Source organism: Panthera pardus, unplaced genomic scaffold (assembly GCF_024362965.1).
Source record: "Panthera pardus isolate Hobbes unplaced genomic scaffold, ASM2436296v1 HiC_scaffold_6, whole genome shotgun sequence".
Lineage (NCBI taxonomy): Eukaryota > Metazoa > Chordata > Mammalia > Carnivora > Felidae > Panthera > Panthera pardus.
In genome coordinates, this window is record NW_026526991.1 from 24,522,281 (window position 1) to 24,538,138 (window position 15,858).

General features: G+C 34.5%; 1 protein-coding gene across 2 annotated transcripts in view; it reads left to right on the forward strand.

Moving 5' to 3' along the window:
• The window catches only part of CDK17 (cyclin dependent kinase 17), a 108,782-nt gene that overhangs the window by 48,437 nt on the left and 44,487 nt on the right, over window positions 1-15,858 (forward strand). The window contains exon 1 of one of the 2 annotated variants that reach the window (XM_019446501.2): window positions 1,485-1,547. The exons of the other annotated variant lie outside the window; for it this stretch is intronic. The gene's annotated coding sequence lies outside the window, so the exon portion shown is untranslated. Of the gene's footprint in view, window positions 1-1,484; window positions 1,548-15,858 lie in introns of those variants that run through there. 2 annotated transcript variants of the gene reach the window in all.

Below are 15,858 nucleotides of genomic sequence, written 5' to 3' on the forward strand. Positions count from 1 at the left end.
GTTTTTGGAACAGTTTGAGAAGAATAGGCGTTAACTCTTCTTTAAATGTTTGGTAGGATTTTACTGTGAAGCCATCTGGTCCTGGACTTTTGTTTGTTGGGAGTTTTTTGATTACGGATTCAATTTCTTTGCTGGGAATTGGTGTGCTCAGATTTTGTGTTTCTTCCGTTTTGGCTGTTTCAGTTTCAGTTTTGTTTCAGTTTTGGCCATTTATATGTTTTTAGGAATTTATCCATTTTCTCTAGGTTGTCCTTTTTTTTTTTTTTTTTTTTTTGAGAGAGGGCACAAGTGAGCAAGGGGCAGAGAGAGAGAGAGAGAGAGAGAGAGAGAGAGAGAGAATAGCAGGGCTCACCTGGAGCTTGTGTTTTACCCAAAGTGAGGCTTGAGCTCACCCAAAGCGTGGCTCAAGCTCACCCGATGTGGGACTCAAACTCATGAGCTGTGAGATCATGACCTGAGCCAAAGTCAGATGTTTAATGACTGAGCCACCCAGGAACCCCAATTTGATGACATATATGTGTGGGTAAATCTTCAAAACCAAGTATATCAATTATTTCTTTGTAATCTTGATTTTTTAGTACATCATAGTATGTTAACATTTCATTTGATGTTTCCAATTTGTGAAATTGTGAAACTTGTTCATAAGTACTCTTACTCTCCTCTTGGGGTATATGGTAAGTATTCCTGCCAAATTAAAGGTGGGCATGGCCATGTGACTTGATTTAGCCATGAAGTGTGAGTAGAACAAGTGTGTGATACTCCTAGATGGAAACTTTAAATATTGAGTATGTACTTGGGGGGCCTGGGTGGTTCAGTCAGTTGAGCATACACTCTTGGTTTTGGCTCAGGTCATGACCTCACGGTTTTGAGTTTGAGCCCAGCATTGGGCTTTGTGCTCTCTGTGCAGGCCTCCTTAGGATTCTCTCTCTCTGCCTGCCCCCTGCTTACACTGTTTCTGTCTCTCTTGAAATAAATAAATAAACTTAAAAAAAAAAAAGTATATACTTTGCCACACTGTCTCCTTCCTATGGTAGCTGCTACTTTAGCCTAGGTCCTTTAAGTCACCTCTCAATGAGCATTTAGCATGAAGGAATAAAATCTTAGTTATTTTGAGACATCAGGATTTGTTGGTGTCTGTTATTGTAGCATAACTTGGTTAAACTTCTATGATTGGTCTTAATATGATTTTTTGTAGGAACATTTATTGATCAAACATATGTCAGATAAAAACTATTCTCCCAGAGTATATATATCTTTTGAATTTCAGCTTAAGTGATTGTAATAATCAGTAAAGTTATGAAGAGTATCTGTTGGAATGATCAGTTATGTGTCTTAATTTTATTCGTGAGCACAATAGTGTAGTGACAGGTATTAGACAATATTGGTAGGTTCGGAAAAGAAGGGAAGTTCAGAATGGAATGGTACCTGTTCCAGAAGTGACCAGATTTCATACCTGATAACATTAAATATAGGCCATTTGTTTCAGAAAAGAAAGAAAGAAAGAAATCCTTTCTGAGCATAGTCCATTTTGGAAGCTCATCTGTTAAGTAAGTGAGTAGCCTGAGATTACACAGCTACTTATTGGCAGGACTGGGGAAGAAAAGTCAGCCCTTTTGACTCTAACCCTGTGTCCTTTTTATTATTAAAACATTTTCACTTATTCTCTTATAAGATTTTTAAACCACTCAGTCTTTAATTATGCCTTTCCTTTCATTCTTAGTTTTTTCCCCTAAACTTAATTTACATTTTCCCACCAATTTGCACAGAATTGTGTTAATCACAATTTGCGGCTCATGACATGTTATTCTCACTGGTCTGTGCATGATTTTATCTAGAGTGTATTTATACATCAGTAAAGTAGTATCTGTGAATCCAACTTCTCAAACATTACCAATTGTTTACATCTTCTGTGTGTTCTTGCCTCTCCCTAAATGCTGGCTATCATTCTGAAATTTGTATTTCAGTCTTTTATGTTTCATAAAGATTTTATTATAAACACATTTACCTAAACAATGTATTTTTTTTTTTTTGGTTTTTGTTTATAAAACAAGTATGCTAAAAGGTAGTCTTCTGAATTTGTTTTTTTGATTTGATACAGTGTTATTAATATTCTTGTCGCATGTAATTGTCGTTCATTCATTTTTACCACTGTATATAGTCTTACATTCTGCAAATTTATCAGGATTTATCCATTTTCCTTATTACAGACATTTGGGTTGTTCCCAGTGTTACGCTGTTACAGACATGTTGCTGTGAGCATTTCTGTTCATATTTCTGGGTAAACGTGTATTAAAGTTTCTCTTGGATATGTGCCCAGAATAAGAATTATAGGATCATAGGGCATGTAATATTTAACTTTACAAAATGGTACCTAATTAATTTCCACTATTAATTATAATAATATATTGTATATTATATATTATATTAATCATAATTAATTTGTTAATATAAATTATATATTAATTTCCACTATTATAATACTGTTCATTTTTTTTTCTTGACCAGGATTGCCAGAGGTTTACCAATTTTATTAATCTTTTGAAAGAAGCAGGGAAACTATTTATGAGGCTTGTTGTAATGTTTTAGATAATCAATTGTCATGGTTTAAACTAAGGCTTAGCAGTGGAGGTAGAGGGTGGTGGGATGGAGAACTGTGACGGGTATGAAAATAGCACAGTCTGACTTGATCCAATTGGATATGCATTTGAGGGAATGGAAATTGTAAAGAATGACCTTTGAGTTTGTGGCCAAATATGAATCAAGAGTATAAATGTAGTTACTTTGTCTGATCTTACAATTGCAAAGTGCCTAGATCAGTTTTGTTTCCATTAGTGTATGTGCCATTATTTTCCTATTTTAAAAATAAAGCTTTTAGGGGTATTGTTTTTTCTCTAATGCTTGGGGAAACATTTTATTTAAACTACTTTACCTTCCTCAAGAAGAACTTTGAAACTATTGTTCTAATATTATCACTAGTTGACTCTTCACCAAATAAAATAAGCTGGATTACTCTAGAGAGGATAGGTCAGGTACTACACAAAGCTGTAAACTCCCAGTGCTTCCTTTATTGCTTAAAAGTGTTAGTTTTCAAGGGATTAAGTAATGTAATTTGAAGCCCAGAATAATCAATAGTCTACTTCAACCTATTGTGGATCTACTTTGAGAAATACTTACATGCAAACCCATGATTAGGAGCTCTTATCACTTAATTGAGATAGACAATAGTAATTTGAATTGCCTTCTTTGTTTTTGAATTATAGTGGAAGAGTTTCGATTTTTTTAGAGTAGTAATATTTCACTAGCCATCAAAGATGATTTTCAAGGGTAGGAGATAATTGGCAGAGCAAGTGTTTTAAAAACAGTTTGTAGGGGTGCCTGGTTGGCTCAGTCAATAGAGCCTATGACTCTTGATCTCTGGGCAGTGAGTTCAGGCCCCACACTGGGCATGGAACCTACTTAAAATTTAAAAAATTAAAATTAAAATTTATATTTTTCAGTGAACTTCTAGTTTTACAATATAATTTAAAGCATTTTTAAATCATAGAAAATATGGTAAAATTAATTTAGCTAGAGTGAATAATAATTTGACCCATTTACAAAGGAATAGATAAAAAGTAATGAAGTCTTACATTTTTCAGATACCTTTTTGTTTTCAAATCTTTTCTGCTTTTTCAGTGGGCCTTTTCCTTTTTGTGTATAACCATTTGTGTATCAAAATCACACACTACCTCAAATGATTACAATTGCTCTCTTGGTTCTGCTGTGAGTAAGCCCATTATTATCAAAAGCATCATATGACATTTCTAATAGATGACTTTCTGAATTCACTGAAACCAAACAGCTGTTTCAAACAAATGCCCTTTCTGTGGGGATTTATCATCTGCAAATCAATTTATTGTTATTTGTGATGAAAGTATTTACATTTTGAGTGATTTTTAAAAATCAGATTTTAATCATATTTTAAATTTTAATGTATTTTCCAACAATATAAGCAGAAATACATGTTAAAGAAAATAAAATACTTCTGGTGGAAAGCCAGAGGATTTGGGGATTATTTATACCAATGAATGTATTGAGATGCAACATTAATAAGCCTGTTAGAGATTTCTTGGTGACTGGTTTCGGTTTTGTCTAAGATGTTACTGAATCCAAGAGATAATGAATCAAGATGAGTAGGGATTTCACTTCATGTTCCAATATAGTGAACTAAAGGTCTTGATCTTTTCAGCCAATCAGATTGTTTTACATAAGTTATCAAATTGGTGAAGCAGTTTTCATGAAAAGTACAGTTTGAGTATTTTCTTTGTTGAATGAATTATTTGACTTTTGTAATAGTTTTAACAACATTTAGTGTATTAACCTGCATTACTGTCACTGGAGTACTGTAACTTTATTGTTCTGGAAATGATATACTACCTCCCCAAGACTAAGTTTCTTGTGGGCAGAGTTCATGTTTTATTTATCTTTCTGCCTTCATGCTACATATTGCCTAGGACATGATAGGGCCTCTGTGTGAGTGTTTATTGAATGAACGAATGAAACTTCTTAACATAAAAGGAAAAGCCTAAGCAGAGCCATCAGAATGGGACAGTGATCTAAAACTTTGCCAGTTAATAAATTGACTTTAAATAGAAATACTTCAGGTTATAAAAGATTACTAATCTCTGTTATTTACTTCATTCATTCATTCATTAGGCAGGTTTGGTGCCTATTGAGTGCTAGGTTTTGTACTAAATGCTGGGTTTTGTACTAAATACAACCAGTGAAAAAAACATTAAGTCCCTGCTCTCAAGGGGATTAAATTCTAGTGGAGGGAATCAGCAGTAAACCAGTATTTAGAATGTCAAGCAGGAAGACTATGGTGGAAATTAAAACAAGGAAGGGGGATAGAGTGTAACCTGGGTATAGAGTTGTCACTTTTATATAGGGTGACCAGGGAAGCGATGTCTGAGTAGAACCCAGAAAGAAGTGAGACTATCTGGGAGAAGTGCATTCCAGGCCAAGGAAGAGCAAGTACAAAGGCAGGATCAGCAAAGAGACTATGCTGTGCTGCTAGAATGGAGTAGGTGGGAGCAGAGAAGGATAAAAAAGGGGAATGGCAGACAGGTCATTTAGGACCTGGTAAGCCATTTAAGGATTTTGGCGTTAACTGTTGAGTAAAGTGCCATTTGTTGGAGGGTTTTTAAGAAGAGAGATGATGTTAGTATGTATGACTTAGTATGTATGCTCTGGTTGCTACTGGTGGTCAATGGGGCAGGAAGGTGGTGGGGTGGGAGCAGGAAGAGCATTCAGGATGCTCTGAATATTCTAGGCAAAGAAATGATTGAGGTTGAGTTAAAATTTTAGCAGTTTAGGTGGTAAGGCATGGTCAGACTCTGGATCTATTTTGAAGGAAGGGCCTACGGGTTGGGTGATGCATTGATTTGTGGGATATGAAGAAAACCAGAACACATGATAGACTAGTAAGAGGAGCAGGGTTTAGAGGGAGTGGAAAATACATGTGTTATTTACTCCTTCATATCTGTCCCTCATGCTAGGCTTTAATTCTCTAGCTAGAATAGGAAAGAATTGCTTCCTAACTCTCTGGAAATTTGGTACTCTGGAAAGAAAACTCAGTTGGGATCCCTAAAGTGGCATTTTAAGACCTGATGCTCTCACTTTCAGATGCTTGGCCAAATCATTTTTTTGAGCCTCTTCAAGCTCTGTTTCCCTAGCCATAAAATGGATTGGCTCCTATGGTCACTGACATTCTTTCATTTATCACAATTTGTGTCTGATTCATTCTTTTTGGAGGTGTTTTGTTGACTTCCCTTTATCCACTTAATAGTTGTAGGCATTCGTCACATTTCTGACCTTCCCTCTTATCACACAATTCTTCCTGGCTTTAATCAGTTTTATAAATGTCACTCTTAGGGGGCACCTGGGTGGCTCAGGTCATGATCTCACAGCCCATGAGTTTGAGCCCTGCGTTGGGCTCTGTGCTGACAGCTCAGAGTCTGGAGCCTGCTTTGGATTCTGTGTCTCCCTCTCTGCCCCTCCCCCAATTACACACACACACACACACACTCTCTCTCAAAAAAAAAAAAAATAAATAAACAAACATTAAAAAAAATAAATGTCACTCTCAGATCTATAAAGTGACTTTTTTTCTGAGTTGTGGACTCATTTAAGTTTGCTCCAGTAAGTTCAGTCTTGAATTCATTGCCCCCCCCCTCCAAATTTGCTCTTCTTCCTGAGCTCACCAATTGGTAATTTCGATTATGTGATTTCTATTGTTAATAGCTGACCATTAGCCTTATTGAATTACTAATATTCAGTTTGCTAAGATAAGTTCATTGGAATGAAGTTTGGGAAGTTGCCTAGCAGATCTCAGTGTGATCCATGATCCTGAAACACTTTCAGGGAGCCTGCGAAGTCAAAACTTAATTTTTATAATACTAAAACATTATTTGACTTTTTAAAACTGTTGACATTTGCTCTGATGCTACATATGCAGTGGTCTATAAAACTACTAGCTCCTTATTTCAAATTGTAGCAGTGGCATTCTTTCCCTATGTGCATTTGCAAGGAAGGAAACAATTTCACTTAACAAGGTTTTTGATGAAGCAGTAAAATATATTAATTTTCTTAAATCTTATCCTTAGATACATGTCTTAATAGTCTGTAATGAAAAAGGTAGTGTAAAACATTTCTGCCTCATGGTACATTTAAAAGGATGATGCATAGCATTCATTTACATAAATAGACCTCTGTGACATAGTTGAAGGAGAAAAGCTGAAATACAATAGTAATAGGAAAACAGCCTAATGTGAGTCTGGACTCTGTTACAGCTTTAGTTTTATTTAGTTCACCAGTGGTATCAGATGTTTTGAGTGCAGAATCAAAGACTTGCCCTTCATTATGTCTTAGGGTCTGAGCACTTGTGAGACTGAAGAAATCTTTATGCTTTACAGCCCAGCCAACAGTTCATAAAACTGTAAGATGTCTTGCCGTTTCACAGCCCAACTGCTGGGATTTTGAGCAGCTGAGACATTTTCTTTTCTCCTTTGCTCCATCCCTGGCTTTCCTCTCTTCTGGAGAAAGCATTTGCCTGATACCCTGATGCCATCCTGTAGTGGGTGTGGCTTTGCACTTGGTGAAGGCCCTTGTCCTTTGGGGATGCTTTTCTCTTAGCTCTGTTGCCCTGTTGCCAGCATTTTGCACCCGTGCCTCCCTACTCCGCAGCTCCAGTATTTGGAAAACATCCTTTTGAGAAAGTGCAGATTTGCTTTGGGAATGAGGCTGCTAATGATTTTAATCTGTTGTGTCAGCCACTGTGCTCCCCTTAAAAGTTTGTTAAATGTTGGACTAATTTTTTCCTTCTATAGCAGGTTCACTCTTCATTCCATCATGACCCCAGCTTCCTTTCATTACTAGAAAGGGCTTGTTCCTGTAGGAATTTAGTTTACTTATGTTTCTTTGCACCTCAGCTCTCTCTGAGATGATTTTATACTCTCTGTCTTGTTCTTGTTGTTGAGGTGGGAGCAACGAAAGTCTTTTGCAAGTTTCTATATCCTAACCATAAGCAGTAATCCAAATATTTACTCTCTTGTGTTCAAAATAATTGATATAGGTTGACTGTTCACAATGAAATTATTTAGCCAGTTCTTTTAATAAAATTCTACTAAAATAAGGTATTGGCCATATTTAAGCTTTATGAAAAACCGATGTAAATGTGTGCCGACACAGGAAAAAAAACCTTTTATTGTGGTAAAATACATAGAACATAAAATTGTACCATTAAGTGACATTAAATACGTTCAGAATGTTGTGTAATCATCACTATTGTCTATTTTCAGAGCATTTTCATCCCAAACAAAAATTCTGTACCCCTTAGGTGATAACTCCTCATTGCTCCCACCTTCTTACCCCTGCTAACCTCTATTCTGTATCTGTGCAGAATTTACCTAATCTAGATATTTCATATGAGTAGAATCATACAATATTTGTCCTTTTGTGTCTGACTTATTTCGTTTAGCATAATGTTTTCAAGGTTCATTCATGTTGTAACATGTATCAGAACTTTCCTTTTTTTGCAGAATAGTATTCTGTGTGCGTATGTTTCACATTTTGTTTATTCCACTTATGTTGTTTGTACCTTTTGTCTGTTAGGATTAATGCTGCTCTTGACACTAGTATTGAAACTAGCAATATACTAGCAGTTGAAAATTGCTGTTTTCAATTCTTTTTGGTATATCCCCAGGAGTGGAATTGCTGGGTGATATGGTTATTCTTTGTTTAACTTTTTGAGGAATCCCCAGACAGTTTTCCACAGTGGCTGCATATTTTAAGTTCCCACCAGCAGTGCACCAGTGGTTTTATTTGTCCACATCCTCACAAACATTTGTTCTTTTCTTTTTGATCAACATTTGTTATTTTCTGCTTTTTATTTGTTTTGTAGTAGCCATCCTAGTAGATGTGCAGTGATATTTCATGGTGATTTTTATTTGCATTTCTCTATGAATAATGTTGAGCATCTTTTCATGGTACTTATTGACCATTTGTGTATCTTCTCTGGTGCAGTGTCTTTATAGTCCTTTGCCCATATTTTAATCATATTTGTATTTTGTTCTTGAGTTATAGGAGTTCTTTATTTTGGCTATTAAGCCCTTACCAGATAGATGATTTGCACCCATTTTCTACCTTTGTGCAAGTTGTAATTTAAGTCTCTTGATACTCTCCCTAGATGCTCAAAAGTTTTTAAATTCTAATGAAGTCTTTCTAATTTGTCTACTTTTCTTTTTTGTTCCCTGTGCTTTTGGTTTCATATTTAAGAAGTGATTGCCAAATGTAACGTCATGAATATTACCTCCATGCTTTCTTCTAAGAATTTTATAGTTTTAGCTCTTAGATTTAAGCCTTTGATCCATAGTGAGGTAATTCTTTGGCATAAGAGTCCAACTTCATTCTTTTTCATGTGAATAGATCCAGTTTTCCCAGCATCATTTGTTAAAAAGCACTATGCTTTCCCTACTGAATGATCTTGGCAACCTTGCTGAAAATCAGTTGATCATAGATATGAAAGTTTATTTCTGGGCTCAGTTCTGTTTCATTGGTCTTTATGTCTATCCTTATGCCTATACCATGTTTTGATTATTGTGATTTTGTAGTAAGTTTTGAAATCAAGAAATGTGAGTCCTTCAACTTTGTTCTTTTACTTCAAGATTGTTTTGGCTATTCAAGGTTCCTTGGAATTCCGTATAAATTTTAGGATGGGTTTTTCTATTTCTGTAAAAATACCATTGGGAGTTTGATAGGGATTGCATTGAGTCTATAGATCATTTTGGGTAATACTGTCATCTTAATATTAAGTTTTCTAATACATGAATACAGAATACCTTTGCATTTATTTAAGTCTTCTGTTTAGGTCTTCTTAAAGCAACATTTTGTAGTTTTCAGTGTACAAGTCTTGTGCTTCCTCATTTAAAGTTTTTCCTAAGTATTTCATTGTTTTTTATGCTATGTAAATGTCCTTTTCATGTATTTGTTGCAGATATACAGAAATGGCAACTGATGTTTGTTTATTTTGTATCCTTCACCTTTGCTGAATTCATTTAGTAGCTCCAACAGGTTTTTATATGTGATTCTTTAGGGTTTTCTACATATAAGGTCTTATCATCTGTAAATAGAAATAGTTTTATGTCTCCCTTTTCAAGTATGATGCCGTTTATTTCTATTTCTTGCCCAATTGCTCACGCCAGAACTTCCAGTATTATGTTGAATAGGAGTAGTAAAAGTGGGCATTTTTGTCTTGTTCCTGATCTTAGGGGAACAGTTTCCAGTTTTTCACCTTTGCATATAATGTTACTTGTGGTTTTTTCATATATGACTTTAATCATGTTGAGGAAGTTCCCTTCTATCCCTACTTCATTGAGTATTTTATCATTAAAGGGTATTGGATTTTGTTAAATGTTTTTTTTTTTTTTTTCGGCATTAATTGATGTTCATGTGGTTGTTGTCTTTCATTCTGTTAATGTGTTATTACATTGATTATTTTCTCATATTGAACCTCCTTGCCTTCTGGGGATAAATCTCATTTGAGTCATAAGTGTGATCCTTTCAGTACTTTGCTGAATTTGGTTTCTTAGTATTTTGTTAGGGACTTCTACTCTGCAAATGAATTGGAGAATGTTAGTAGTTTTAGTATTACTATTTTAGTATTTTATTAGTAGTAGCCTGTAGTTTTCTTGTGGTGTTTTTGTCTGGCCTTGCTATCAGGGTAATACTGGCCTCATAGAATGAACTTGGAAGTAATCACTTCTCTTTAGCTTTTTGGAATATTTTAAGAAGGATTCTTATTAATTCTTCTTTAAATATTTGGTAGAATTTGTTAGTCAAGCCATCTGTTCCTGGGCTTTTCTTTGTTACAAGTGTTGATTACTGATTCAAACTGCTTATGTGTTTGTTCAGATTGTCTATTTCTTCTTGAGCCAGTTTTGGTAGTTTGGTCGTTTCCAGGAATTTGTCCATTTCATTAAGTTATCCAGTGTGGTGTTCAGCTGTTCATAGTAATTTCTTATAATCCTTCTTATTTCTGTGTAGTTGATGGGTTGTCATCACTTTCATTTCTGATTTTAGTAATTTAAGTTCTTTTTTTTCTTAGTCAATCTAGCTAAAAGTTGATTTTGTTGAAGGGTTTTTTTTTTTCCCCTCAAAGAACCAACTTTTGGTTTTGTTGACTTCCCATTGTTTTTTCTGATCTCTGTTTACAGTATAATCTTTATTATTTCTTTTTGCTAGCTTTGGGTTTCATTTGCTGTTTGTTGATTTAAGATCTTCTTTTATTATAGGTTTTACAGCTGTAAATTTCTTCCTAGCATTGCTTTTTCCTATATCCCATAAGTTTTGATACGCTGTGTTTTTGTTTTCATTTGTTTCAAGGTATTTTCTAATATCTCTTGTGATTTCTTCTTTGACCCATTGGTTGTTTAAGAGTTATGCTGTTTAATTTTCACATATATGTAAAATTTTCATTTTTTTTTCCTGTTACTGATTTCCAGTTTCATTTTATTGTGATTGGAAAACATACTTTGCATGATTTGCATCTTTTTAAATTTATTAAGACGCCCTTTGTGGTCTTACTAATAAGTATCATGGAGAATGTTCCATTGGCACTTAAGAAGAATGTGTACTCTCCTGTTGTTAGGTGGAGCATTCTATATATGTCAGTTAGATCTAATACATTAGGTATCTAGTGTTGTTCAGGTCCTTTATTTCTTTTATTGATCTTATATCTGGTCCTTCTGTCCAGTGTTGAAAATGGGATATTGAAATCTCCCAATTATTATGATTGTAGAACTATCTTTTTTTTTCATTTGTGTTAGTTTTTACTTAATATGTTTTCAAGCTTTGTTTTTAGGTATGTATATGTTTACAGTTGTTATATATTAATTTTTTATTAATATATAGTGCCCTTCCTTATCTCCTGTAACCTATTTTAATTATTTTAGTCTATTTTGCTTGACAAAAATATAGTAATTCCAGCTCTTTTAGTTACTGTTTGCATGAAATACCTTACTCTGTCCTTTTACTTTCAATCTCTTTGTGTCTTTGTATCTAAAATAAATCTCTTGTAGACAATATACAGATGGACCATATTTAAAAAAATCCATTCTGTCAATCTCTGCCTTTCAGTTGAAGAGTTTAATCCATTTACATTTAAAGTAATTACTAATAAGGAAGGATTTACGGTTTTGATTTAGTTATTTTCTGTGTCTTGTTTTTTGTTCTTCAATTCCTCCATTATTGCCCTGTTTTTGCACAGTTGATTTTTTGTAGTGTACTTTTCTGATCTCCTTCTTTTTTCCTTTTCTGTAATACTTTTTAATTAACTTCTTAATCATTACTTGGGAACTACAATTAACATCTTAAACATACATGAAACTAGTTTGTGTAGTAGTTAGTTCAATAGTATATAAACACTGATCTGTTTATCCCTTTCTTTCCTCCTTTATATTGCTCTTGTGACAGATTGCCTCTTTATACATTATGTGCCCATTAACATAGATTTATCATTTTTCTATGTGTGTACTTTGCCCTTTAAATCATAGGAAAAGGGAGAAAAAAGAGAAGCTACAAATCAAAAGTACAATTATACTGTCTTTTGTAAGTACATATGAACTTACTTTTACTGATGTTCTTTATTTCTTCTTATGACTTTGAGTTACTGTCTAGTGTCCTTTCATTTTAGGCTGAAACTGTTCCTTTAGCATTTTTTGTATGGCAGGTCTATTACTAATGAACCTCCTTAGCTTTTGTTTATCTGGAAATGTCTTAATTTCTCCTTCATTCTTGAAGGATACTGTTGCGAGATAAGATTTTTCTTTCTTTCAGACTTTAAATACATCATTTCCAGTGCGGCCTGATCTTCGTGGTTGCTGATGAGACATTAGTTGTTAACGTATTGAGAATCACTTCTGTGGGTCCAGTTACTTTTTTCCCTTGCTGCTTGCAAGATTCTTTCTTTGTCTTTGGGGTTTTACACTTTGAATGCAAAATATCTTGGCATGGATCTCTTTGAGTTTATCCTTCTTGGAGTTTCTTGAGATTCTTGGATGTGTATATTCATGTTTTCCTCAGATTTTTGAAGTTTCAACTATTATTTTTTCGGTTATCATTATTTTTGTCTATGACTCCTGTGATGCCTATGGGGGTACATAGGTACCTCAGGCTCTGTTTGTTTTTCTTCATTCTTTTTCTTTTTGTTCCTCAGACTTGATAATTTTGACTTTCTTAAAGTTTCCTGATCCTTTTATTTCCTGCCTATTTAAATCTGTTGAACCCTACTAGTGAATATTTCATTTCAGTTATTGTGCTTTTTTTCAGTTCTGGAATTTCTTTTGGTTCTTTTTTATAATTTGTCTCTTTGTTGATATTCTCCTTTTTCTCGTATATTGTTTTCCTTATTTCCTTTTTTTTCTTTTCTTTTTTTTTTTTTGTTGTTATTATTGGGTTTCCTTTAGCCCTTTGAGCGTATCTAGGACAGTTGATTTAATATCTTGGACTACAAGTTCCAAATTCTGGACTTCTTCAGGAATGGTTTCTGTTAATTTTTTTTAATTGTGAATGGGCCATGTTTTCTTGTTCGTTTGTATGCTTTGTAATTTTTTGTTGAGGCCAGGACATTTATAATGTAGTAACTCTGGAAACCAGATTCTCCCTCTCCACAAGTGTTTCTTTGATTTTCATTGTTCGGGCTATTCCCATCCATTTGTGACTTTCCCAAACTATTTTTGCAAATATATATTCTTGGTTGTGTGTGATCACTGACGTTTCTTTTCTGTTATCTTCGCAGTTAGCTATTGGCCTGATGAAGATTTTCTTTAATATCTGGCTCAAACAACAAAGAAGTATTGCTGTCTCTTTAAATCTTCCAACAGATGCTGTTGTGAGGAGCCCCTGCAGCCTGAAAGGGCTTAAAGGAAGGCATGTGTCTGCACTGTGCCAGTCTCTGATCTGCCTGACTGACCGAAAAGTTCAGCCCCCAATTTTTTGATGTCAAGATTCCCAATTGTCTGCCCTGGCACCAACCAGTTGCTCTAGGAGTGATGGACAGGGCTGAGGAATGGGCAGTGTTGATGGGTTTGCAGGTGTGGTTCTCCTAGCAGTCTCTCCCTTTTAGCAAACACTCAGGGTTGTTTTAAGTGTCCAGTCAGGTTCTAGAGTCCTTAAATAGTTGGTTCTGTTTTGGGTTTTTTTTTCTTCCCACTGTACTGGTTGTTTTGGGTGGAGGGACGAACCCCAATAGCTTCCTACTATGACATTTTTCATCTCGTGGGTCACGGTATTCTTGTATTTATTGTCTTTCTAATGTGTTTATATGGATAGAGGAAAGTTCTTAGGTTTCTTTTTTCTGGTTTGTGTGCTTGACTGTACTGTCAAAGGAAAAGAATTGTCTTCAGATTTTAACACATAAAGGATTAAGATATTTAAGTGTTTTGGGGGAAAAATATAAAGTATGAACTTTTATTTCAGTGCTCTGTCAGTATTTTGTATAGTAACTTCATATTTTATGTAAATAAGAAATTTGTTTCTAGTGAAAAAATTTAATGTTTTTAAATGTTAGTTATTCCTCATTAAGTATGGTTAGCTTACACGTTTGGCATTGGATGTTTATTATGATTTAATTATTGATGGATAAACAGTAGAAAATTTGCTTACAAACCACCTAATGCGTTTACCTTATTTATAATAAGTTTAATTTAAAGCCAGTCACTACGGAAAATGATATAAAGAAATACATGAAGCTGTCTGTATTGTGAAATCATATTACTCTACATGATATTTTAGAATGTTGGTCTGCCTTTGTAAAATTGGATTTTAATCCAAACTTTAAAATGCTCAATTTGTTCTGCATGTAAATTTTGCTTCTTTACCTAAAGAAAAGTCATTTAGGCATTTTAAAAGCAATCTGCAGCTTTTCCCTCAACCTTCTGTAGTTATTAACAAGAAATTGTTTTGATCTCTCAAAGACATAAGCCAAAAATTGCCACTCTAATAAATTCTTCACTATTAAAGAAGTTTGAATCAGTCCAAAGAGGTTTTTTTTGTTTTTTTTTTTGTTTGTTTGTTTTGTTTTTGTTTTTGTTTTTGTTTTTTTTACCAGAAGTGCCAAAGGGGCCACAATATGACACCATTTTTGCAGGTAAATACCCATAGTAGAGGATCTAGTTTGGGAGTGTTCACAGCTTTACAGCTGTTGTCTTTAAAAAAAAAAAAAAAAAGTGTACATATGTATCACCCATTCTTAGGACAAAACTCAGTTGGCATTCCAGAGTGGTTTTCTGTATTCTTGTAAGTAAGTAAAATGGTTACATTTCCACAATTAAAAAAAAAAAAAGAAAAGTTTTTTTAATTTAACAGTGGACAGTCCCAGATCAGGGTTAGCCCCAGATGATAAAGTAAGATAACACAAAACAATTCAGGTTTTTTTTTAAGTACTTGTAGTTGGACACTGATTTTGAACTTTTTCAGTTTGTGTGTGTGTGTGTGTGTGTGTGTGTGTATAGAGTTATATGCTGTCATTCTGAATATCATTTATTGCCCTTTTACCTTTTTAATTTTATCTAGCTATGACAAAAAGCTCGAGATATTTTTGAGAGCTACAAAAGCATAAACATTTTGCATACATACACAAATGTATGTACATATTTGAATGGGGATATATGTGCATATATATGGAATATGTGTGTGTGTGTGTGTGTGTGTGCATGCGTGCGTGCATACATACATGGTAAGTACAGTGAGTGAAAAAAAAACTAAGAATAAAGGAATAGAGAGTGTCAGGAAAGAGCCCTCTGAAGATTAGCATGTATGCTGAAATTTGAGCATTTACAATAGTTTATTATGTAGTTAAGTCTTTAAAATATTAAAACAATTGTAGAGTTTTTGTTTAGGGTTTATTTTATTTTATTTTTAAAAATTTTTTTTTAGCATTTATTTATTTTTGAGACAGAGAGACAGAGCATGAACGGGGGAGGGTCTGAGAGAGAGGGAGACACAGAATCTGAAACAGGCTCCAGGCTCTGAGCTGTCAGCACAGAGCCCGACGCGAGGCTCGAACTCACAGACCGCGAGATCATGACCTGAGCCGAAGTCGGATGCTCAACCGACTGAGCCACCCAGGCGCCCCTGGTTTATTTTAAATTATAGTGCTTTTTTTTTTTTTTTTTACTTTTTTTTTTTTAATGTTTTATTTATTTGTGAGAGAGAGACAGTGTGCCAGCGGGGAAGGGGCAGAGAGAGAGGGAGACACAGAATCCCAAGCAAGCTTCAGGCTCTGAGCTGTCAACACAGAGCCTAACGTAGGACTCGAAACCA